General features: G+C 46.1%; 1 protein-coding gene across 10 annotated transcripts in view; it reads right to left on the reverse strand.

Annotated features, from left to right (window-relative positions):
- Window positions 1-27,500, reverse strand: part of LOC123761089 (Aryl hydrocarbon receptor nuclear translocator homolog tgo) — a 304,903-nt gene that overhangs the window by 207,247 nt on the left and 70,156 nt on the right. The window contains exon 1 of one of the 10 annotated variants that reach the window (XM_045747020.2): window positions 569-644. The exons of 8 other annotated variants lie outside the window; for them this stretch is intronic. The gene's annotated coding sequence lies outside the window, so the exon portion shown is untranslated. Of the gene's footprint in view, window positions 1-568; window positions 645-27,500 lie in introns of those variants that run through there. One more of the 10 variants, XM_045747024.2, reaches the window with a different exon arrangement.

Raw genomic sequence — 27,500 nt, forward strand, 5'->3', positions numbered from 1 at the left:
CGCTGGCCGTCACCACCACACGCTTCATTCCTCACTGTCTCCCACTGATGCTTCACTCCCCACTGACACCCACTGAAGCCTCACGTCACAACAGGCAGGTGTAAAAGTTCCGCTGGTGGGTTTCACTACGTGTGTGAGGTTCCAGTACGTTACTGTACCAAAGCGTGCACCTTGGCAGTACACCATAATCACTCGCACACACAATACACACACACCAGCCTGGTGGGTGTATCACAACAACGTAGCTCATATACGAATATTATTACACGCACAAGTGGCCATTTGACGCTGACCAAACAGTTTAAGCATCGGCTTCACCCATCACCGGAAATGCGAGACGTGCAGGCGGGCGACTGTGAATGAGTAAAGACCGGCCCCTTGGAGTACTATGCAGAAGAGTGAGTACACCAAGACTCAGCGAGGTGCTGCGGCCCAACGTTGGCCCTCCCGCCAAGTGATGAAGGCGAGACACTGACAGTGGGAGCGGGGGAGGAGGAGAGCAGCGCCACTAACTCAGGTGTTGGCTGCAGCAAAGTAAAGGCCGTATGAACAACACGTGGGAGCTGACACTGGGCGCCGCTGGAGACGGAGTGCACTACACAACAGCTTCCACAACAGCACGCTCACTAACGCACACCTCCGCGGTTCACTACACAACCTCCCCCCCTCCCCTCTCCCTCCCCCCAGTCTACGCTATGATCGTGACTCCGCCTCGCCGTCACCCACTCCACAATTTTTCACTGTTTACTTCCCCACAACGCCTCCAGCGGAACCTCGTGGCTCATTCGGTGCTCCAGTGCACCTGTTGACATTGTTCCTCGATGAAGCACACACACTTCGAGTGACCTGCTCGCCACACACGCCCTCCACCACTGACGGTTGTGCCCGCCGAAACACGCAACATGGCAACTCCCCCAACGACAAACGTTTACATTGAGCTCACGAGAATTTTCCCTGATGAACATGTCGTCTCATAATTTTTAATGCAATTTCTGGAATCAAACTAATAGGTCAAGATATACAAAATAGCCCGTTACTCTAAGGGGGGAAAAAAAAAGACCAATTAATCACGGAACGAAAATCAGTGCCCAAATTTCGAGTCCCACACCGGCAATTTGGAGCCATCAATCAGGACGAGCCTAACATTAATATTCCCAAGAGGAATAATAATGAAGGCGAATCCATAAGAGCCATCATGAGATCACTTGATACCAGGGCAAAGGCAGGAGCACAGACCAACCCAAACCGATCATTACCTTGCCAGAGACCAGTCGCGGGACCCAGCCAATTACACGAGGTCCAAGTGCAGGCCAGCGCATCCAATTGGTTCACCTGCAGCCATATTTCTTGAGCTGTAACCAGCGCCAATGACTCCTGGCCCATCGCCTGCTCCGGCAGAGGTCTAGGACAGGCACTGGCCGTGACAGGCTGGCCGTGACAGGCACTGGGCGTGACAGGGCAGTGACTCCCCGCTAACTGTTTATCCTCCGCTAGGAACATCCTCCACTCCTCTCCTCGTGTTTCATCAATCACAGTCCATTTAAAACTGGTTTTTCTTTCCTGCTGCTTAACGACTTCTCACCCCTTCATTTCTTTACTGTCTTATTTAAAGGGGCGTTTAACAATTCTCTGAGAGAGCGTTCCTTACATCTATCCAAACGTACTTACTTTTTGTTATAAAAAGGGTTACCTTACCTTGAGGTTACCTTGAGGGTGATTTCGGGGCTGTATGAATACCTTACCTATAATAGGTTACCTTGGGGTGATTTTGGGGCTGTCTAAATGAAGAAAATCTATTTTTACTTACAAGTAGACGCATTAAATTGACGGAACTGTTCAGACAGCATTTTTGAAGCACTGGCATTTTCCAGAAAGCATTTTGAACCACTGGTACCAATCTGCTCCTCCAAAAGTAATTCATGGTTCCAGTATACAGTGTAGACACTTGGCCCATGTGTACGAAGGCTACCCATCCGCCAGAAATACAGAGCATGACCTACACCAACAAGATACACACCAAACGACTCGTGGTCTTAAAGGTATGCAAACTAAAGAGGCAATGTTTTATTTCAAAGGAAGGCCTACATGCTTGGAGGCTTGCTTGCTACAAGGCTTGGAGGCTTGCTTGCTACAAGGCTTGGAGGCTTGCTTGCTACAAGGCTTGGAGGCTTGCTTGCTACAAGGCTTGGAGGCTTGCTTGTTACAAGGCTTGGAGGCTTGCTTGCTACAAGGCTTGGAGGCTTGCTTGCTACAAGGCTTGGAGGCTTGCTTGCTACAAGGCTTGGAGGCTTGCTTGCTACAAGGCTTGGAGGCTTGCTTGCTACAAGGCTTGGAGGCTTGCTTGCTACAAGGCTTGGAGAACTAATCCCCAACCACACCACCCCCCCCCCCACCCTCGAGGGTGAGCAAGCCCCAGCCCAAACACGCTGCTGCCAACACTACTCTGCCACACAACACAACCACAACATGGAATGGAGATAACACACAACAAACACACACAGAACATGTGTTGAGGAAGGCACCGAGGCACCATTTACAAACAGCCTTGAACAGAGCACCACAACAACAACGGTGAAGGCAGCTTTATCTGACACACACGACAGCTCATATCCGTTACAGGAAGTAAACGATTGTTTTTTAAAGCCTAATTATTATGATTTTTGTATCTAAGCTAAATGCGAGAAAGAATTTAATGATTATATATATATATATATATATATATATATATATATATATATATATATATATATATATATATATATATATATATATATATATATATGTCGTACCTAGTAGCCAGACCGCAATTCTCAGCCTACTATGCAAGGCCCGATTTGCCTAATAAGCCAAGTTTTCCTGAATTAATATATTTTCTCATTTTTTTTTCTTATAAAATGATAAAGGTACCCATTTCATTATGTATGAGGTCAATTTTTTTTTATTGGAGGTAAAATTAACGTAGATATATGACAGAACCTACCTAACCAACCCTACCTAACCTAACCTAACCTATCTTTATAGGTTAGGTTAGGTTAGGTAGCCGAAAAAGTTAGGTTAGGTTAGGTAGGTTAGGTAGTCGAAAAACAATTCATGAAAATTTGACTTATTAGGCAAATTGGGCCTTCCATATTAGGCTGAGAAGTGCGTTCTGGCTACTAGGTACGACATATATATATATATATATATATATATATATATATATATATATATATATATATATATATATATATATATATATATATATATATAGATAGATATATTTTGGTGGCAGTCTCTTTTAAACATATTTCGCTGAAAACAACAGAAAGTTTTAGCGTTATGATTCTGGTACAAATTTTCTCGATATTCCTTATGTTTCTCTTCACTGAAGCACGAATCGAGAAGATTCGTGCCAGAATCACAAATCTATAACTCTGTCGCTTTCAATATATATATATATATATATATATATATATATATATATATATATATATATATATATATATATATATATATATATATATATATATATATATATATATAAACTGAAAACTCACACCCCAGAAGTGACTCGAACCCATACTGCCAGGAGCAACGCAACTGGTATGTACAGGGACGCCTTAATACTCGCTTGACCATCACAACCGGACATAAGGAAGTGATAGCCTAAGCTATTTGAACCACTTCCCCGCCGGCACTCGGATAGTAATCTTGGGCATAGCATTTTATCAAATCACCTCATTCTGATTTGAATAAAATATGCTATGATATGATATGCTATTATAGATAAAATGCTATGCCCAAGATTACTATCCGAGTGCTGGCGGGGAAGTGGTTCAAATAGCTTAGGCTATCACTTCCTTATGTCCGGTCGTGATGGTCAAGCGGATTAAGGCGTCCCTGTACATACCAGTTGCGTTGCTCCTGGCAGTATGGGTTCGAGTCACTTCTGGGGTGTGAGTTTTCAGTTGTATATAGTCCTGGGGACCATTCAAGCTTGTTTGCATTTGTGTTCCTCACGTGTTGCCCCAAAGAATGAGGTGATTTGATAAAATGCTATGCCCAAGATTACTATCCGAGTGCCGGCGGGGAAGTGGTTCAAATAGCTTAGGCTATCACTTCCTTATGTCCGGTCGTGATGGTCAAGCGGATTAAGGCGTCCCTGTACATACCAGTTAAGTTGCTCCTGGCAGTATGGGTTCGAGTCACTTCTGGGGTGTGAGTTTTCAGTTGTATATAGTCCTGGGGACCATTCAGGCTTGTTTGCATATATATATATATATATATATATATATATATATATATATATATATATATATAGGAAGAGGCTAACAATGTACAAACCTCGGCGCTTCAGAGACGCAGCCAACCGCAGATACTCACCTGGAAAACACAAAAGAATACATTATATATACATATATGCAAAGTACATATTTTTTAAATTAAATTATAAATTACAATTAAATTATTTTGAAATATGTGTATTTTAAAAAGTTACTGCATTCGAAACTTCAATGTGTTAATATTTTTTGTTTCAACAAAGGATGGGAGGAAACGCTTTACCTGTTACACACCTGTTGACGATTTCGAGAGTTATTCTACTCCCGCAGCCTGAGCCTGTTATGGCCAGGGTTTCCTTAGACCTCTCGACATTACCGTTTACATAATCTACTTCAGGCAAACATTTTCTTACAGCTTACACACAACATTATTCTAAGGAAAAACAACTCTTAACTTTTCGTACAGAGCTTCGCCCTTGATATGAACATGATCACAAGTCAAGCCTGGCCCCGGGCCGGGCTTGGGGAGCAGAAGAACTCCCAGAACCCCATCCAGGTACCATCCAGGTATAATTCTGGGCTGCCGCGCTTTCTCACAAACAGGTTCGCTGGTACTCGTATTAAGAAAGGCCTCCCTCGCCTCACACTCGAGTTACAGCCCCGCCACTCCTGTGCCAGGTAAGTCCACTACGGGCTCACCATAGCCCGTGCTACTTTGGAACTTTTGTTAAGTAGCTGAATCTAAAACAACAACAACCTCACACAGTGTAAAGCCTCACTGACGCTCTCGCCATGTGGTCAACTCTCCAGATAGTATACAGAGCAAGCAAGCAAGCACTCAAACACACATTACTACTCCAACCAGTTCCCGTAAACTCAAGTAAACTCGAGCATAAAAGAGTATGCAACTTCAATACTCCCGTTGAAAAGTAGAGATGCAATAGGTACTCTGAGAGAGAGAGAACTCTTATCAACATCAGAGGCCCGAGACTGTTCAACACACTTCCACTACACATAAGGAGTATAACTAGCCGACCCCCTCACAATGTTCAAGAGAGAACTCGATAAACACCTCCAAAGGATACCTAATCAACCAGGCTATGACTCATACGTCAGGCTGCGAGCAGCAGCGTCCAACAGCCTGGTTGACCAATCCAGCAACCAGGAGGCCTGGTCGACGACCGGGCCGCGGGGACGCTAAGCCCCGGAATCATCGCAAAGTAACCTCAAGGTAACCTCCCCCCCCCCATGTGTAAACCACTTCCAACACCAGACGGACAGGTTTCCTTACACCTGATGCTTCGGCATCCTGGAAAAGGTCACTCGTTGGCCTTTGGGGGCCTCTGTATATCTAACAAGCTTCCTCTCACTATCAATGGCAATCCATCAGTAATATAATAATAATAATAATAAATAGCCCTACCATAAGAGAGAGAGAATGTCTGTCCGAAGTTGGAGGACACGGGGTTAGCCTCACCCAAATTGGCAGAGGGAATGGTCTGGGGTACGGGGTGAACATAGGCTGGTCAGGTTTTGACAGAATTACACACAGAGATCACACTAACGTGATGCATCAAATGAACAAATCCACAAGGGCCGTGACCCTTGTCGTAGCTCAGTCGATTAAGGCAGTGTCTGGGATGCTCCCGGACGCAGGTTCGAATCCTCGTCACGGCCCATGTGGATTTGTTCATTTGACAGAATTAAACAAAAAAATAAGGAACAGCATGCCAGGGTCACATTAACACCTCCAATGACGATTTTTGACACTGCCCGCCAGCTACACAGCTAAATATTTTCAAACAAACAAAAATTCCTGTAGCAATGAGCACCTTTATTCACTGATCTCAGGAAAATGAACATAATTTTTCTACTGTCAATAAAAAACAAAAATAAAACAGACGATTCTTCCCCACCTTCAATGGCTTCTCAAGCCACGACGCTAGATCAGAGTACAACCCGTTCTCGCACTTGCGCACAGTCAATATTGGCTTATTCAATAAGTGCATATGTGACATACTAATTGATTGTGAATATTTTAGTTTACCTTGAAAAGCTTCATAGAAAACACCGACCTTACCTAACCTTCTTAGTATGTTAAGATAAGCATCTTATTTACAATTATTACTTAACCTATCAACGGCATAGGTTAAGTAATAGTTGTAATTAAGAAGCAATAAGATGCTTATCTTAACATACTAAGAAGGTTAGATGAGGTCGGTGTTTTCTATGAAGCTTTTCAAGGTAAACTAAAATATTCACAATCAATTAGTATGTCACATATGCACTTATTAAATAAGCCAATATTGACTATTAGCAAGTGCGAGAACGGGTTGCAGAGTAAGGGGGAAACTATACACTTTTCAGTATTTCATACCACTACGCTCTCTCTCACTAGTGACCACCCACACATTACACAATTATATTTTTGTATAAGAGACAGACATATAGACGGATAGATGGATAATTGACGGATGGATGGATGGAGAAATTGATGGACAGAAGGGAGACAAACCCGAGCAACACCGGGTACCCACCTAGTACATTATATAACATGCTTGTTAAACCCCAGTTGCTAAGCCGAATTCCTTTTCAATGACAGTTTTAGCAGATTTAGAGAGAACTGAATTCAACACTTATAGAGTGCATTTGAGCCAGAATTGATTCAGCATCTGCAGCTAACCTAAAATAGATGCATTAATACTCTCTACCTTAAGTACACCTCGATCAATATTAAATAACACCATTATTCATGTGTCAAATTACGCCAAGTCAGAGAGTTCGGTCCCAAAAAAAAAGCAGAACGTATACATAGTTATGAATTTTAATTCACACAAGCGTGAAGGTAATTTAATTCATGTGATCATCGAGAGGCGACCTCTGGTTTGATTAGGTAGCAGATACTTTACAATAAGACCCATAAGTAGGAAGGTTATATATATATATATATATATATATGCGAACAAGCCTGAATGGTCCCCAGGACAATATGCAACTGAAAACTCACACCCCAGAAGTGACTCGAACCCATACTCCCAGAAGCAACGCAACTGGTATGTACAAGACCCCTTAATCCACTTGACCATCACGACCGGACATAATGAGGTGATAGCCGAGGCTATTTGAACCACCCCACCGCCGGCACTCGGATAGTAATCTTGGGCATAGCATTTTACCAAATCACCTCATTCTTTGGGGCACACGTGAAGAACACAAATGCGAACAAGCCTGAATGGTCCCCAGGACAATATGCAACTGAAAACTCACACCCCAGAAGTGACTCGAACCCATACTCCCAGAAGCAACGTAACTGGTATGTACAAGACGCCTTAATCCACTTGACCATCACGACCGGACATAATGAGGTGATAGCCGAGGCTATTTGAACCACCCCACCGCCGGCAATGAGGTGATTTGGTAAAATGCTATGCCCAAGATTTCTATCCGAGTGCCGGCGGTGGGGTGGTTCAAATAGCCTCGGCTATCACCTCATTATGTCCGGTCGTGATGGTCAAGTGGATTAAGGCGTCTTGTACATACCAGTTGCGTTGCTTCTGGGAGTATGGGTTCGAGTCACTTCTGGGGTGTGAGTTTTCAGTTGCATATTGTCCTGGGGACCATTCAGGCTTGTTCGCATTTGTGTTCTTCACGTGTGCCCCAAAGAATGAGGTGATTTGGTAAAATGCTATGCCCAAGATTACTATCCGAGTGCCGGCGGTGGGGTGGTTCAAATAGCCTCGGCTATCACCTCATTATGTCCGGTCGTGATGGTCAAGTGGATTAAGGCGTCTTGTACATACCAGTTGCGTTGCTTCTGGGAGTATGGGTTCGAGTCACTTCTGGGGTGTGAGTTTTCAGTTATATATATATATATATATATATATATATATATATATATATATATATATATATATATATATATATATATATATATATATATATATATATATATATGTCGTATCTAGTAGCCAGAACGCACTTCTCAGCCTACTATGCAAGGCCCGATTTGCCTAATAAGCCAAGTTTTCATGAATTAATATATTTTCTCATTTTGTTCTTATGAAATGATAAACCTACCCATTTCATTATGTATGAGGTCAATTTTTTTTATTGGCGTTAAAATTAACGTAGATATATGACCAAACCTAACCAACCCTACCTAACCTAACCTAAGCTATCTCCATAGGTTAGGTAGCCAAAAAAGTTAGGTTAGGTTAGATTAGGTAGGTTAGGTTGTCGAAAAAACATTAATTCATGAAAACTTGGCTTATTAGGCAAATCGGGCCTTACATAGTAGGCTGAGAAGTGCGTTCTGGCTACTAGGTATATATATATATATATATATATATATATATATATATATATATATATATATATATATATATATATATATATATATATATATATATATATATATAATGTCTATTTAAAATTTTGTTGACATTGCATATACTCCTATTAAGATATATAACAAATTCCCGGCTTTCAATTAGCTGAAGAAGAATGCTTCCTCAAACTATAAACTCATTCAAATGGGCAATTATTCATGAAACTATCTAGTCTTTATTTCAGGGAGCCTCGTGTACTGGGTCAACTATTAAGCAAAAGCCATTCTGGTGAATAATAAAAAAAAACAGAACAGAGGAAGGAAAACGCAGTTGCACGAAATTGTAGGAGAGACCCAGCAAGCCCTCTTGGGCCAGCACGCAACACGCAGCCCGTGGGGCAGTAGGTGGGTGGGTGACGCCCACCCACCCACCCACTCCCACCCTCTTCGCCCTGACCCACCCAATCCCACCCGCACCTTCATCTTTGCTTCCCACCCTCTCCATACTTGATACCTGGTTGATACCTGCATGATGGGGTTCTGGGAGTTCTTCTACTCCCCAAGCCCGGCCCGAGGCTAGGGTTGACTTGTGAGAGTTTGGTCCACCAGGCTGTTGCTTGGAGCGGCCCGCAGGCCCACATACCCACCACAGCCCGGTTGGTCCGGCACTTTCGCGGACCAATGTTCATTCATCCTTCGCTCATTGTCTGCGTCAACTGACTTCGGGGGCATGGGTGTTTCTTAATCCTTGCTTCCAAGGCACCAGGTGCTTGATATGTACACCAGGCGCTGCCCTGGCCTGCCCGGGGGATCTCTCTCTCTCTCTCTCAAGCACACACACACACACACTGTAGATATGATAAGAGCCCAATAGGCTCAGGAACCTGTACACCAGTTGATTGATAGTTGAGAGGCAGGACCAAAGAGCCAGAACTCAACCCCCGCAATCACAAATAGGTGAGTACACACACACACACACACACACACACACACACAGGGGAAGGGGCCTCGTAGCCTGGTGGATAGCGCGCAGGATTCGTAATTCTGTGGCGCGGGTTCGATTCCCGCACGAGGCAGAAACAAATGGGCAAAGTTTCTTTCACCCTGAATGCCCCTGTTACCTAGCAGTAAATAGGTACCTGGGAGTTAGTCAGCTGTCACGGGCTGCTTCCTGGGGTGTGTGTGTGTGTGTGGTGTGGGAAGAAGAAGAAAAAAAAAAGTTAGTAAACAGTTGATTGACAGTTGAGAGGCGGGCCGAAAGAGCAAAGCTCAACCCCCGTAAAAACACAACTAGTAAACACACACACACACACACTTCCACCCACCCTGTCAACCTGCCATGAAGTCCAGTACAACTCATCCCAGTCAGGTCTTCCATGTAGTATCAGAGAGCTGTCAATCCTGTCATTCCCCCGTCCATTACCGTCTTTCTGCGCTCCCCTAGCTCTCTATTTATCCCTCTCCCTTCATTCACTCTTCCATTCCTTTCCCCCCACCTTTACTTTTCCTAATATCTCTTCCCTCCTTTCACCTTCTCATTATCCTCCTCCATCAGCTTGTGGCCAAGTCTTGCGTGCTCAGCCAAGCACGGAATAACTAGTTAACAAAATAATCCAAACTTTCAAGATTGTGGTAGAAATAATTTACCGTCAAGAGAGCGACATATATGCTAAACCTTTAAGTATAGCATTTTCTCCGGTACAGACCACACTCAACTGTAATGTTCTTGCGTCGAATCATTCAGACGGTGGCCACCACCTGGGGCGGCCACCACCTGGACTGTCACCACCTAGGTGTTAGCGATGACGTGACGGAACACCTCTGTCAGACGTACGAGTCCCGTCACGAAGACATTATTAACATCAACTTTCTTCTTCTTCTCAGTCTCTCGAGGTAGCGACTTCCTCAAGACTCCAAAGACACGCTTATCAGCACATCATATCCAATCTTCAACACACAGTCTCGGGTGTGTAAACTGGTCATCAGCGGCTGAATGTAGACAGTTTACCCCCAAGCAGAGCTTCAGTGATGTGTGATTTGCTACGGTGTAATTGTTTCTGTACAATACTTCAGGAGGGACTTTAGAGTATTCAGCACCTCATAAGCCGACGTAGAGGGCATACCTAATTAGTCTTTAGGTACACCTAGAGCGTTTGGGAGTTGGTACACCCCGGAAACTTATGTCCACGCCGAGTATACAATACAGAACGTCACCGTCACACATTCAGCTAGCAGTTTAACAGATCAGAATTACCGACGACAATCAACTACATTTGACTATACAAGATCAGCGTTACCATTCAATTCATGAACCAATTTACGACGAGTTTAAGGAGTGCTACTAGTTCAATGTTCAAGAGAGAACTGGATAAGTACCACCAAAGGATACCTGATCAACCAGGCTGTGATACGTACGTCAGGCTGAGAGCAGCCGCGTCCAACAGCCTGTTTGACCAGTCCAGCAACCAGGAGGCATGGTCGACGACCGGGCCGCGGGGACCCTAAGCCCCGGAAGCACCTCAGGGTAGGTAAGGTACTATCGTTCCCTGTCCGGAGAGACATCTCCCGTCCACGAAGCTAACCATAGCCCGTGCTTCTTGCCTCGCTCCTGTGCCAGGTAAGTTACGGGCTCACCATAGCCCGTGCTACTTAGAACTTGATCCGAGTGGCTGAATCTATAACAACATTCCCTGTCATTAACGTGGCAAGCATTAGTGACCCCGCCATCATTCAACCTTTGCGGGCTATTCATGCCCGTGCCCCCTTTTTGGGTGGCTTAATCTTTATCATCAATCACCATCAAACAGTGCCGTGATGAGACGCCACCGGGCCACACTACGCGTTATAACGCGTATAATCTGGAAATCATGTCTATACAAATGAGCTCGCTTGTATCGCATGCCAGTTCATTCAAATTGATTTTCTAACAAAAAAAAAATACAAAAAAGATAAAACTTTTCAAGCCCAAACAGAATGGCAGGAAATTCTCTCTTCCCCCATATTTGCTATTTCGTGCGTTTGTGCATACGAGAGTACGTATATATATATATTATATTATATATATATATATATATATATATATATATATATATATATATATATATATATTATATTATATATATATATTATATTATATATATATATTATATTATATATATATATATATATATATATATATATATATATATATATATATATATATATATATATATATATATATATATATATATATAATTGAGGGAGCCATTTTCAACATCACGTATGCAATGTTTTTTACGCTTTCCTGAACTAAGTTAAATGGCTACAAAACTGATTAATTACAAAATAGTAGCATAAACAATTTTGTTTCTAAGAAACTGTAGATTTCTTACAACACCTCAGATGCTGAAGCAGGAACCGAGGAGGCAGTGAGGGTTTCTACTTTGAATCGCTACATTTGGAAAAGAAAACTGACCACTCTTTGTACCTGGTGTTGTATCAGTTAGTCCGGAACCCAGATCCTTAAGAAAGCTCCTGGCAGTCTTCCTCCTTGAGCCATGGAGTCTCAAGATCCAAAAGGAACGAACTCGTACTGATACCTGGAGCATACCTGGAGAGGGTTCTGGGAGTTCTTCTATTCCCCAAGCCCGGCCCGAGGCCAGGCTCAACTTGTGATAACTTGGTCCAACAGGTTGTTGCTTGGAGCGGCCCTCAGGTCGCTCCATGGTCCTGTAACCATGATAGTCTATTTCCCAGTGGGTCGCAGCACCACCTTCTTAACTTGTAGTGAGGGTGACGTAGGTGGCTGCCAAGGTAGACAGATACACAGGTAGTCTCATCTGGTCGACCAGCAGCATTAATGGTAGAAACGAGGCTCTCTCTCTGCTAGACACTGAGCGGAGGCGAGGCTCCTGTTAGCTATGTCTTTGACTTCTTGGTATATTGTGTGCCATCCCTTGGGTGCCACACATAGAAGACCAAGTGAATGTTCTGTGACACTGTGACGGCAGAGAAGGTAAAGAAACACCTGGAAATACCTGCAAGAATTGAAGTAAAGGGCTGGGATACTGTATGCATTTATGACCATAACTCTGTACCTGCTTGATGGGACTTTACACTACACTTTACTTAGTCTTCTAAGTAAATTTGTTCATCTGCTTGATGGGGGTTCTGGCAGTTCTACTCCCCCAAGCCCGGCCCGAGGCCAGGCTAGGCCTGACTGTATACAAAGAGACAGGAAAGCATCTTAAAACTATAGTAAGATGCAAACAGGATGCCAATATTTAGGGGGATAGAAACCACGGATGCAAATTATAGACCAGTAACCCTGACATCCAGCCATCCCTTACAAGGCAATGGAGAATAATTCTGGAGAATCTGGAAAAGGTAAAAAATCTGAGAAGAGAGTTGATCGTGTCTAACGAATCTAACAGAATTTCATGATTGGGCAACCCAATTCAAATAAAGAGAGGGCTTGGAAGATTACATCTTCTTCGACTGTGAGATGGCCTTTGATACAAGACCCCCAACAAAAACCTGTCATTAAAGATGGAGGATATGCAACTGGTAGAAGGGGGAAGGGAACCATCAGGAGAAAGCGTCAAACCATTGCGACTATATAGCACTTGGAAGGGGGCTAGGATAAGGGGGAGGGGAGAGGAATGGTGCCCAACCACTTGGACGGTCAGGGATTGAACGTCCAAGTGGCACCATTCCTTCCATCCGTCCCATCCTCCCAAATCCTTGGGATTTGTTGGGGGTCTTGTGTCAAACGCCATCTCACAGTCAAAGATGATGAAATCTTACAAGCAAAGGAAGGGCTCCAAGCGCAGTACTGTGCTACATATTAGAAAGAAGATGGCGTCCAGTGACGGGTTCGAATCTCTCACCCGCCACAACGACCTACCATCGAAAGTCACCGCGGTTATGACTTTACTGACGAGGACATACATACATTCAGCTTTACTGACTGCTGGAGGGCCTAAACAGACAACGCGAAAGCCCATACAAACCTGCTCCCAACTTGGGTCAAGCGGTCTGATGTATATATATACACCAGTGAACCGGTGAAAACGCCTTCACAATAAGATTATCATTCATGGGGGTCATAAAGACCTTCAAAGGATACCTGATTAACCGGGCGGTGACTCATAACCGAACTACAAGTAGCGGCGTCTAACAGCCTAGTTGACCAGACCTCCAACCAGGAGGCCATAGTCAGAGACCGAGCCGCGGGGACATGGATTCCCAAAATCAACAAAAGGTGGGGGTAGGCAATACGTCTTATACCGTATCCCACTACATAGAATATCACCTAAAATTTATATACCACAAGAATAACGTGTGGGAATAGGGGTAATTTCCTCCACATACGCCTTTTGTACAAATTATGTTTGTAGAAATAATACTTTAATTTTAAGATTCAAACTCTTGTCATGCCGGAGGCCTGGTCGAGGACCGGGTCGTGGGGACATTAAACCTCGAAATCATCTCAAGATAACCTCAATCAATCAAAATCATCTCAAGAAGATAAAATGCCGAGCAGCAGCGGACGAAGATATCACTCCTGATCTATTCCTCTCTCCCTTTTAATAACACGAAATATATCCCCCTAATAAGATTATAAAACATTAAATTCAAACTGTAAACAAAACAAATTGACATTTACATGTTTGGAGAGAGGTATCTGAAGCCTGAATGGTCAGTCATATCGTGCAACATTAGAGTGGGTGTTTGTGGGTGGGAGAGTGCAAGTGGGTTCAAGAGGTTTTGGGTGGGAGTTGGGGGGTGTGTAGGTCGCCATAATGTGATGATTGGGTACGTGGTGGTGAGGGAGAGAGGGGGGGGGGGAGACCCCATGTCTCATGGAGGGAGACTGCTTGAGCCAGAGGGGTAAGTGGTGGTGGTGGTGGTGGGGGGGTGAGTGGTGGGGGTTCTGGGTAGTGTGGTGGAGTGGAGGCTTGGGCTCTATGGTGATTGTGGTTGTGGTAAGTATGTGGTGGTTGGGGGGGGGGTAGTTGTAAGTGTGGGGGGTGGAAGGTTGAGGGGGGGGGTGTCTTAATGTTAGGTTTCCTCACTCGTGGTCAAACTATGGGGTCGGGAGATAACACAATATAATAAAGATTGAGGGCCAGAGATGGTGATAAGACGTATAAAAGAGGCAAGAGTGGAGTCGAGGACCAATAGGCACCATCACCTATTGGTTCAACAATGTCACAAGTCTTCAAGAAAGAATAAGACAGGTTCCTACAGGAAATGCTGAACCAGGTTCAGAAAACACACACACACACACACACACACACACACACACACACACACACACACACACACACACACACACACACACACACACACAGTTAACAGTTTCAAGTGTAGATATGATAGAGCCCAGTAGGATCAGGAACCTGTACACCAGTTGATTGACAGTTGAGAAGCGGGACCAAAGAGCCAGAACTCAACCCCCGCAACCACAACTAGGTAAGCACACGCACGCAATATGTGTACTCACCAAGTTGTATGTACTCAGCACAACCAGATGAGTACAACTAGGCGAGTACACATCTTGCATGCTTTTTGAGTACTTAAATGAGACAGATCTGTTTCGATACCACGGTTGTTCAACGTCCTACCAGCGAGCATCAGAAATATTGCAGGAACAACCTTGGACATCTTCAAGAGGAAACTAGATTGTTTCCTCCAAGGAGTGCCGGACCAACCGGGCTGTGGTGGGTATGTGGGCCTGCAGGCCGCTCCAAGCAACAGCCTGGTGGACCAAACTCTCACAAGTCAAGCCTGGTCTCGGGCCGAGCTTGGGGAGTAGAAGAACTCCCAGAACCCCATCAAGCAGGTATCATACAGCGTTTTGGAGAAGTCACTGCCTGTGACTACGGTCATTTCGTGTGTGACTGCGGCAGGGCGGGTGGACGGTACACATCCAGCGTCCAGTCGTCTGCCATGATTCCAGCTGTGTAGTCATGCGACACACTGTAGTCAAGATGTACCAGCCAGTACACCACAATTGCTGCTGGCCCATTACAGCCTGTCACTTTACATGTACCACCATCACCAGCCTCCAACGCTGACAACGATCGCCGCACATGTCTCGCCACACATTCGCTACACGAATATGGCGAATGTACTATTCATTTTTTTCTCTCTTTGCTGGTGAGAAAGTTGTAGATTGATTTGTAAACATTTCTCAACTCATTCAGTGAGGTGGGTGTATTCACCTATATGTGCATGTACTGCAGAGCGAGCTTAGCTCCTGGGCTGGGTTATCTTGAGGTTATCTTGAGATGATTTAGGGGCTTCAACGTCCCCGCGGCCCGGTCCTCGACCGGGCCTCTTTTTTTTTTGTTACACACCCCCAGGAAGCAGCCCGTAGCAGCTATCTAACACCCAGGTACCTATTTACTGTTAGGTAACAGAGGGGCATCAGGGTGAAAGAAACTGTGCCCACTTGTCTCCGCCTCCACCGGGATCGAACCTGGAACCTCAGGGCGTCGAATCCGAAGTGCTGTCCACTCAGCTGTCAGGCCCCCACACTGGGTGGAGAGAGTGAGCGAGCGAGATGAGACCTCGTTTTTCCCTCAATCTATTCTACACTCCAATAAATGTATATTCTATTGAGGAGCGGAACGACCTCATCCAGTATTTTCCATTACATAAAAATATATACAAATACACAGTACATACTTATACTGATACGTTTGTGCGGGTAATACAAGTCCTTTAAAGACAAGCCGTTACCTCTGCAGGTAAGGGCATGTATGTGACAAATCCTTCACAGGAAGATCGTTATCCACAAATAATGCTAAACTTTTATCTTGGTGTTTTGCCGCATGGTCGACAGCCCCTTGCTCCCATCAGCTCTACGTGTACCGTACTTACCTGCTTGATATCTGCTTGATGGAGTTCTGGGAGTCGTTCTACTCCCCAAGCCCGGCCCGAGGTCAGGCTCGACTTGTGAGGTTTGGTCCACCAGGCTGTTGCTTGGAGCGGTCCGCAGGCCCACATACCCACCACAGTCCGGTTGGTCCGGCACTTCTTGGAAAAAAACTATCTAATTTCCTCTCGAAGATGTCCACGGTTTTTCCGGCAATATTTCTTATGCTCGCTGGGAGGATGTTGAACAACCGCGGATCTCTGATGTTTATACAGTGTTCTCTGATTGTGCCTAAGGCACCCGTGTTCTTCACTGGTTCTATTCTGCATTTTCTTCCATATCGTTCATTCCAGTATGATGCTATTTTACACTGTAGATTTGGGTCCTAGCCCTCCAGTATCTTCCACGTGTATATTATTTTATCTCTCTTCTCCTTTTTAGTGAGTACATTTGGAAAACTTTGAGACGATCCCAATAATTTAGGTGCTTTATCGCATCTATGTATGCCGTATATGTTCTCTGTATTCCCTCTATTTTAGTAATATCCCCTGCTCTGAAGGAGGAAGTGAATACTGACCAATACTCAAGACGGGACAGCTAAGTGATTTGAATAGCATAACCATTGTGATGGGATCTCTGGATTTGAAAGTTCTCGAAATCCATCCGATCATTTTTCTGACTGACACAATATTTGCTTGGTTATGCTCCCTAAACGTTAGGTCGTCAGACATCATTATTCCCAAATCCTTTACATGTTGCTTTCCTACCACGGGCAGATTTTATTGTGTTTTGTAGCCTGAATCATATTTAAGGTCTTCATTTTTACCGTACCTGAGTACCTGGAATTTATCACTGTTAAACATAATGTTATTTTCTGCTGTCCAGTCGAAAACTTTATTAATATCTGCTTGTAGTTTGTCAATGTCTTCAGCAGAGATAATTTTCATGTTGATTTTTGTGTCGTCTGTAAAGGATGACACGAAGCTGTGCCTTGTATTTTTGGCTGTATCTGACACGAGAATAAGGAAAAGCAGCGGTGTAAGGACTGTACCCCAAAAACAGACACCCGGGAGTTGCGACAGCTACTACGGGCTGTATCCTGAGAATATATATATATATATATATATATATATATATATATATATATATATATATATATATATATATATATATATATGTATGTATGTATGTATGTATGTATGTATGCATGTATGTATGTATGTGTGTGTGTGTGTGTGTGTGTGTGTGTGTGTGTGTGTGTCTGAGACGCTCATAGACAGCCAATACAAGGAAGACAAAAACGAGAGAAGACATTTACATCAATGCATCATTACCTGACCCAAGTCACGCCTCATACACTCCTACGTCGCGCCTGCTCTGAGTTCCATTTGCACACACACACACACACACACACACACACACACACACACACACACACACACACACACACACACACACACACACACTGGTGGACCGGTGGCTGAGCGGACAGAACGCTGGGCGCGTGATCCTGTGGTCCTGGGTTCGATTCCGGGCGCTGGAGAGAAAACAATGGGCAGTTTCTTTCACCCTAATGCCCCTGTTACATAGCAGTAAATAGGTACCTAGGAGTTAGTCAGCTGTCACGGGGGGCTGCTTCCTGGGGTGTGTGTGGTGTGGGAAAAAAAATAGTAACAGTAACAGTTGAAAAGCGGGCCGAAAGAGCAGAGCTCAACCCCCTCAAGCAGCACAACTAGGTGAATACAACTAGGTGAATACAACTAGGTGAATGCAACTAGGTGAACACACACACACACACACACACACACACACACACACACACACACACACACACACACACACACACACACAGACATACACACACACACACACGCACGCACGCACACAAGAAAATTTACCTTTGCAAATAGAGTGGTAGACGGTTGGAACAAGTTAAGTGAGAAGGTGGTGGAGGCCAAGACCGTCAGTAGTTTCAAAGCGTTACATGACAAAGAGTGCTGGGAAGACGGGACACCACGAGCGTAGCTCTCATCCTGTAACTACACTTAGGTAATTACACACACACACACACACCTTTACCTCATCTGACTATTGCCGATGCCTCTGGTGTCAGCATACTGCTACTGGTGCGCGAGTTGCCGTCTGCGTTACAAGATCACCTTACGAGACGCCGAAATCAAACTCCCTATCATTTGCGCCCAAGTCAACAACCCACGTGAACCAAGTTGTCTTAAGTGGTGTTTGGTCCACCGCGGTTGTGTCTTGACGCATTAACCGCACCAGAGCGCTCGTGAACTACCGGTAGTGCGGTAGTAAGAGTTGAACTATAACACCGAACTACAGAACTCTTCCATTCACGGTGAGGGGGGGGGGGTTTCTCACTCACTATCCAGGGGCCAGATTCACGAAGCAGTTACGCAAGCACTTACGAACCTGTCCATCTTTTCTCAATTTTTGGCGGCTTTGTTTACAATTATTAAACAGTTAATGAGCTCCGAAGCACCGGGAGGCTATTAATAACAATAACAACAGTTGATTGGCAAGTTTTCATGCTTATAAACTGTTTAATAAATGTAAACAAAGCCGTCAAAGATTGAGGAAAGATGTACACATTCGTAGGTGCTTGCGTAACTGCTTCGTGAATCTGGCCCCAGGTCTGCAGCTCCTAGGAACTACCACCACCACCACCACCGTCGTAGCCTCTTGCGAAACCTACACATCCAATCAGCCAACATTTTAGGGGCTATTCGTCAACTGCACCAAAACAGGGCCCCGGTGTCCCGCAGGGCCCCGGTGTCCCGCAGGGCCCCGCCACCGCTCACAAACGCTCTTAAGAGGAAAACAACAAAGCAACGAGACCCACATTGTATGCAAATGTCCACCAAGAACGACAATGGCGGCAAACGAGGCGAGAGAATAACGACTTGTCCTTCTATAATGACGTTCTTCACATTACCAATGTTACCACAATGCGACCAACAGCCTAACATGACAATCAAATTATCCTGCAAAATGGCGTATGGAAAAAAAAGTCATTACGTAAAGGTCAGGCAGCAAGATGGACACCGCAGCCAACCAGTCCTGCGTGTCCTCCAGCAATTACAAATTAATGGAAGGTGGAGGAGGACAGCTCGCCCTCCAGTCTTCACCCTCTATTACAGGCACTCCGCCCTCCTCCTAGTCGCCCTCGCGGAGGAGATTAAGTGGGCGCGTTCCCCGGACATGCAGTCTCCCCCATACTAACTACCTGATTAATGCCTGAGCGAGAATGTGCTTCAAGCGACCCGCCAGGTGAAGTCTGTCTCAAAGTTGTTAACAGTAGCTCATGTGTGATCGGTACTACAACTGGGTTATCTTGAGGTTATCTTGAGATGATTTCGGGGCTTTAGTGTCCCCGCGGCCCGGTCCTCGACCAGGCCTCCACCCCCCAGGAAGCAGCCTGTGACAGCTGGCTAACACCCAGGTACCTATTTTCCTGCTAGGTAACAGGGGCATAGGGTGAAAGAAACTCTGCCCATTGTTTCTCACCGGCGCCCGGGATCGAACCCGGGACCACAGGATCACAAGACCAGTGTGCTGTCCGCTCAGCCGACCGGCTCCCTGAAGATAGACCCCTCCCCCCCTCAAGTGCCTACACAATCGCTCGAAAGCACTTAAGATACTTGCAACAAATCAATCAACCTCTGCACAGAGAAATCACATTAACGTGATGTATCAATGAGAAGGTCAGTGGGAGCCGTGACGAAGATTCGAACCTGTACTCTGGGTACTCCCAAGCAAACGGCCTTAGACGACTAGGCTACATGGAAAAAAAAAAAGATTGCAGCCTGATGGAAGCCGATACAACAATAGATGGAAGTAATGAGATGTAGACTTAAGACTTACTAATGATGAGGCTTGTAACAGAGGCCCCTGGGCAAGTCCTTGTCCAACACCGGGAGAACAACCTTCCCGTAGCGAGGAACCTCAAGATCTTTATGCAGGCGATAAGTCACAATAACGTGGCTAAAGTAAGTTGAATCGCTTAAAAAAAATTTAAGAGATAAGGGAAATCACAATCGACTTGAGAATGGTCCAGGACGGGCCGAAACGTCGTCGTCCCTTCACTTTATAGTGTGTGTGGTCTGGTCAACTCAAGATCTTTGTCTGGAAGGGTTTTCTTACTTTGGAGTTCATGCATGCGAACGAGTGCAGGGAAGTGAATGACAGGAAAGAACGTGTAACAGAGAGAAGGTACATAAAGAAAGAGAGATAAGGGAAAGCAGAGGAGATAAAACAGTAGGAGGGGGGGAAATCAGAATGAAGAGGAGAGGGGACAGTAGAGAAATGAGATGAGAGAGGGAGGAGATTAAAAGAGAAAGAGAGAAAGAGAGAAAGAGAGAGAGAGAGAGAGAGAGAGAGAGAGAGAGAGAGAGAGAGAGAGAGAGAGAGAGAGAGAGGGGGGGGGGGGGAGGATATAAGAGGAAAAGAGGGAAAAAATAGCAGCGGCGGGGGGGGGGGGGACAAATCAAACAGCGCTTCAGTACTGAATGACACAAACAGTAGATACGAGAAAAACACCTCAAACGTGAAAAAATACAAGAAACGATAAAACACTGAGAAAGGAAGCCAAGGACAATCAGCTCCTCAAACTCTATAACCCCCCCCCCCTCCCCGACCCACTGGCCCGCCTACCTTTCCCTTACTTTAAAAATACAAATAAAAAAACCTAATGTTATTCTCCATTAATGGAGTACAATTCGGGGAGCGCTCACGAAGGTTTCCATAATAGATGAACCGGGAACACGGGATGCCACGATAGGGGGAGGGACCACCCCAACACGGTAGGGGGGGGAGGGACCACCCCAACACGGTAGGGGGGGGGGCAGGTCTTCACCACACGGTAGGGGGGGCAGATCCCCCCCCCCCTCCCTCAGTGGTTCCAACTACAACAAGGGAGACGACAACCGGCAAAACGAGGGGAAGGGGAAGGAAAAGGGGGAAGTTTGAGGGAGCAAAGGTAAGAAGGGAGGGAGAGAGGTAGGGAGGTAGGGAGGGAGAGAAGTATATCAATACGACTCATCCCTCCACTTAATGTCCCTCCCCCCCCCTCCACCCAGCCAGTCTGCCCTGTTATCGCCTCGCTGGTAACTCCTCTCAGGCCCACCTTCACTACACGTCTTATCAACACACTTGTAAATATAAGCACCAAACCTCCTCAAGGTCTCTCCCCGTAGGCCTATGGCAGAGGAGTCTAAAAAATAAATTCACACAAATCTATTCAACTCGCAGTGTACAATGTTTTCCATTGTACAATAGGAAAATACATGTTCGACACAATAAGAAAATGTATATTAATGTATTTGATTTAAAAAAAAAAGCGCAATTAATTAACGATTTAAAATAAAAAACCGTACGTTTGTCAGAATGGAATAATATTATGTCGCATACAATTATAGTTATGAGGAATATATAGTTCAGTTTTTGTTTATAATTCTTGTCATATGATATGAATATTTACATTTAAAACACATATATTCTACTGGGCTTGAAGAAAAACCCGGTATAGCCCTAGGCTAGGCCTTCGGGGGGTACAAGAACTCCCAAAACCCCATTCAGGTACAATCCAGGTATAATCCAGGTTGATACCTGGTTGATGGGAGTTCTGGGAGTAGCTGTTCTCCACCAAGCCTGGCCGGTATGGTCAGTAACAGAGCCACAGCCCCCGCTCCTGTGTCAAGTAAGTCCACTACGGGCTCACCATAGCCCGTGCTACTTGTAACTTGCTGTTGCGAGTAGCTGAATCTATAACCAGCATGGTCCAACAGACTGTTGCTAAGGAGCGGCCCGCGGGCCCACATATCCACCCAATGGTATTTGTGGCAATTCTGGTTTCTATAGCACACTCTGAGTTCCCTTCCATTTTGATATTGCCAATCATCGTGGCCTGCAATCTTGCTTCAGCAAAGCACTTAAGATGCAATCTACGCCATGCCTTCTATGGATTTTAATTTTTGATTGTTGCCGCCGAAGGCGGCTAGTTTATTGTGCACCCCATACTCATCCTGTGAGTGGTAATTTATTGTGCACCCCATATGGGGTGCCGGTCGGCCGAGCGGACAGCACACCGGACTTGTGATCCTGTGGTCCCGGGTTCGATCCAGGGCGCTGGCGAGAAACAATGGGCAGAGTTTCTTTCACCCTATGCCCCTGTTACCTAGCAGTAAAATAGGTACCTGGGTGTTAGTCAGCTGTCACGGGCTGCTTCCTGGGGGTGGAGGCCTGGTCGAGGACCGGGCCGCGGGGACACTAAAAGCCCCGAAATCGTCTCAAGATAACTCAAGATAACCCATACTCATCCTGTGAGTGGTAATTTATTGTGCACCCCATACTCATCCTGTGAGTGGTAATTTATTATGCACCCCATACTCATCCTGTGAGTGGTAATTTATTGTGCACCCATACTCATCCTGTGAGTGGTAATTTATTGTGCACCCCATACTCATCCTGTGAGTGGTAATTTATTGTGCACCCCATACTCATCCTGTGAGTGGTAATTTATTGTGCACCCCATACTCATCCTGTGAGTGGTAATTTATTGTGCACCCCATACTCATCCTGTGAGTGGTAATTTATTGTGCACCCCATACTCATCCTGTGAGTGGTAATTTATTGTGCACCCCATACTCATCCTGTGAGTGGTAATTTATTGTGCACCCCATACTCATCCTGTGAGTGGTAATTTATTGTGCACCCCATACTCATCCTGTGAGCGGTAGCGCAAAAAGCATTACAGAGGGCACAAAAGGCCTATATGGATCAGACCTCATCTTAGATTATTACATAAACAATTTCATCTATCCTTCACACCTTATAGTTACAATGTCATGATTGATGTCACTTCCTGGGAGGACTTTTACACGATGCAAGACCAATATGTCACTGGGAACCAGGATGGAAGGCCTTAAATGTTTTAAGACAATTATGTTATCCTTAACAAGCGGTTCAAGATTAATAGCTACGCCTTAACAAAGGATGTAAGACCAAGTATAACGGCTCGTCCTCATCAACAAAGGGCAAATGTTCATTCCATGTAGCCGCCAAACTGGGGGCTGGACGATAGAGCGACGGTCTCGCTTCGTGCAAATCGACGTTCAATCCCCGACCGTCCAAGTGGTTGGGGCACCATTCCTTTCCCCCCGTCCCATCCCAAATCCTGACCCCTTCCCAGTGCTATATAGTCGTAATGGCTTGGCGCTTTCCCTTGATAATGCCTTCCTTCCGTTATGAAAGCTAAACACTTTACATATGACGTACGACCCTCTTCAGGCTGTTCATTCCATCCAGCGGCCGACCTCCCCTTAGGGCGCATTCAGCAATTTTAACATGCTGTTCATTTAAAATAAGAAAGTGTTCAAATATAAATTAATTATATATTAGTATATTGTGCAAATGTAGGCGGAGATTAGGTTGGGCAATTAGGTTCTGTTGGCGATTAGTTTCAATTGTAGTAGGTGGGTGAAGCCTTTACAGCGTTGTGGTTCGAACAGAGGTCGTCAGTGAAGCACTGTTCGAAAAAATGTTCGTACGTCATCAGTTGTAAGTCGGGTGTGAAATGTTTTTTTTATTTATACACGGAGTTTGGCGACTGGATTAACGAGCATTTGCATGAACAGCATGTTTAAATTAGTGGGTGCATCTTCGGGGTCGGCCACTGGGTGGAATGAAGATAGCGCGACGACGGGTTGGGTTGATGCTATCCCGCCAAACACACACCGAAACTACGACGTTGGTACAACGTTCGAACAAGTTTTAACACTCCTAACCAGTTATAACAACCAATATAGCAAGTTGTAACAACGTTCTAATACGACATGAACACGTTAAGCCAAGACGTAACAACTTTATTACAAGTTTTAATAAGCGGAAAATAGAGACAGTTTCGGTTTGTGTTTCCAGGGATCAAGCTGGCAACAGTGAGCCTTTCTCGTAATGGAGGGATGTCGTGACAACATTAACGTCTCTGGCAGCTACCACACACTTTCCCCTTCTCTCTTACCTGTCACATCCCCTCAACCTGTCACGACCCCTCTTACCTGTCACGACCCTCTTACCTGGCACGACCCTCTTACCTGTCACGACCCCTCTTACCTGTCACGACCCCTCTTGCCTGTCACGACCCCTCTTACCTGTCACGACCCCTCAACCTGTCACGACCCCTCTTACCTGTCACGACCCCTCTTACCTGTCAGGACCCCTCTTACCTGTCACGACCCCTCAACCTGTCATATCCCCTTAGCCTGTCACGACCCTCTTACCTGTCACGACCCTCTTACCTGTCACGACCCTCTTACCTGTCACGACCCTCTTACCTGTCACGACCCTCAACCTGTCATATCCCCTTACCCTGTCACGACCCTCTTACCTGTCACGACCCTCTTACCTGCCACGACCCTCTTACCTGTCACGACCCTCTTAGCCTGTCACGACCCTCTTACATGTCACGACCCTCTTACCTGTCACGACCCTCTTACCTGTCATGACCCTCTTATCTGTCACGACCCTCTTACCTGTCACGACCCCTCTTACCTGTCACATCCCCTTAGCCTGTCACGACCCTCTTACCTGTCACGACCCTCTTACCTGTCACGACCCTCTTACATGTCACGACCCCTCAACCTGTCACGACCCTCTTACCTGTCACGACCCTCTTACCTGTCACGACCCCTCTTACCTGTCACGACCCCTCTTACCTGTCACGACCCTCTTACCTGTCACGACCCCTCTTACCTGTCACGACCCCTCTTACCTGTCACGACCCCTCTTACCTGTCACGACCCCTCTTACCTGTCACGACCCTCAACCTGTCACGACCCTCTTACCTGGCACGACCCTCTTACCTGTCACATCCCCTCAACCTGTCACGACCCTCTTACCTGGCACGACCCTCTTACCTGTCACGACCCCTCTTACCTGTCACGACCCCTCTTACCTGTCACGACCCTCAACCTGTCACGACCCTCTTACCTGGCACGACCCTCTTACCTGTCACGACCCCTCTTACCTGTCACATCCCCTCAACCTGTCACGACCCCTCTTACCTGTCACGACACCTCTTACCTGTCACGACCCTCAACCTGTCACGACCCTCTTACCTGGCACGACCCTCTTACCTGTCACATCCCCTCAACCTGTCACGACCCTCTTACCTGGCACGACCCTCTTACCTGTCACGACCCTCTTACCTGTCACATCCCCTCAACCTGTCACGACCCTCTTACCAGTCACGACCCCCAACCTTTTTGTTCTTATAAACAGGCTCAGATACACGAGCTCCATTATACACTTAGATATATGGGATATACACAATCAGACTACATAAAGGGTTACATATTGACACCACCTGCATGGCATATTGCTGCTGCTGCTGTTCTTTCTCGGGGCCGCTGCCACCTATGTTTTAATTTAATCCTAACCCACATACACTACTTCAACAGTAGTGGACTTATCCCTCCAGGATACCGTTACCTGTCACTATCATAACTGGCCCCCTCTTCCCCCTTCATGTTCCCTATAAGGTCACTAGCACAGCTATCTCCACAACCTGCGAGCAGCCGCGTACAACAGCCTGGTTGATCAGTCCAGCAACCAGGAGGCCTGGTCGACGACCGGGCCGAGGGGACGCTAAGCCCCGGAAGCACCTCAAGGTAACCTCTGATTGTTGTCTACCTTCGTGCTTCGTATTTGACCTGTGGGGGGTTTCCATTGTTTTCCAACTCTCGCAGCCCAGTCTCTGCCACCAGTGCCATCCATCATCATCCCTGTTGTCAACTATCACCTCCACCACCACCTACTTTCATTTTCCAAGGGTCCGGCTACTTGAACTGGTCGGTACAGCCAGACGGCTTCTCTTCTTATAGGTCGTCGTTCGATCCCCGATGGTCCAAGTGGCTGGGGCATCATTCCTTCTCTCCTCCATATCCCAACCTTTCTTTTGTCCTCATATCCACCTGTTAGACATGATGGCTTAGCGCTTTTCCCAGACAATTACCGCATCTTGTGTACAGTAATTGTACCTGGAGTATGTTGACCAGACCACACACTAGAAGTTGAAGGGACGACGACGTTTCGGTCCGTCCTGGACCATTCTCAAATCGCTCAAATTCAAGTACGCTCTGGGGGTTTCTCCTCAATCCCGCCCTGAGGCCAGACCTGAGGTGACAACTTGGTCCAACAGACCGATGTTTGGAGCAGCCCGCAGACCTCTCATATCCACAACCCGGTTGGCCCGGCACTTTCTGCAGTTGCTAATTACTTCTTGTTTCCGGAACACGTCCATTTTGTTCCGGCAAGCCCGGCCGCGGACCCACCACACTACCATCCACAACTCTCCGATGAGAAATTAAAACCCCAACTAAGGCGGACATAGCACCGCTCCTGTGCCAGGTAAGTCCCCTACGGGCTCACCATAGCCCGTGCTACTTGCCCCGCTCCTGTGCCAGATAAGTCCACTACGGCCTCACCATAGCCCGTGCTACTTGCCCCGCTCCTGTGCCAGATAAGTCCACTACGGCCTCACCATAGCCCGGGCTACTTGCCCCGCTCCTGTGCCAGATAAGTCCACTACGGGCTCACCATAGCCCGGGCTACTTGCCCCGCTCCTGTGCCAGGTAAGTCCACTACGGGCTCACCATAGCCCGGGCTACTTGCCCCGCTCCTGTGCCAGATAAGTCCACTACGGGCTCACCATAGCCCGGGCTACTTGCCCCGCTCCTGTGCCAGATAAGTCCACTACGGGCTCACCATAGCCCGGGCTACTTGGAACTTGTTCCGAGTAGCTGAATCTATGACATCCACCACCAACTAGGGCGGTGAAGAAGTGCATGTGAAGGGGAAGGACTCTTGCAAGCCCTCGCGGTGACAGCACTGGCAGCTGTCATTCCCCGGCGCCTTGCCAATTGACACTTGTGGTGTTTGTTAATGGCGCCAGCACCGGTGTACTAGATAATAATGTGGTGGCTGGCACCGTTGTCATTCTCCTCTACCCCCACCTCCCCCCTCCTCCACCCAC

Source organism: Procambarus clarkii, chromosome 41, assembly GCF_040958095.1.
Source record: "Procambarus clarkii isolate CNS0578487 chromosome 41, FALCON_Pclarkii_2.0, whole genome shotgun sequence".
Classification (NCBI taxonomy): Eukaryota; Metazoa; Arthropoda; class Malacostraca; order Decapoda; family Cambaridae; genus Procambarus; species Procambarus clarkii.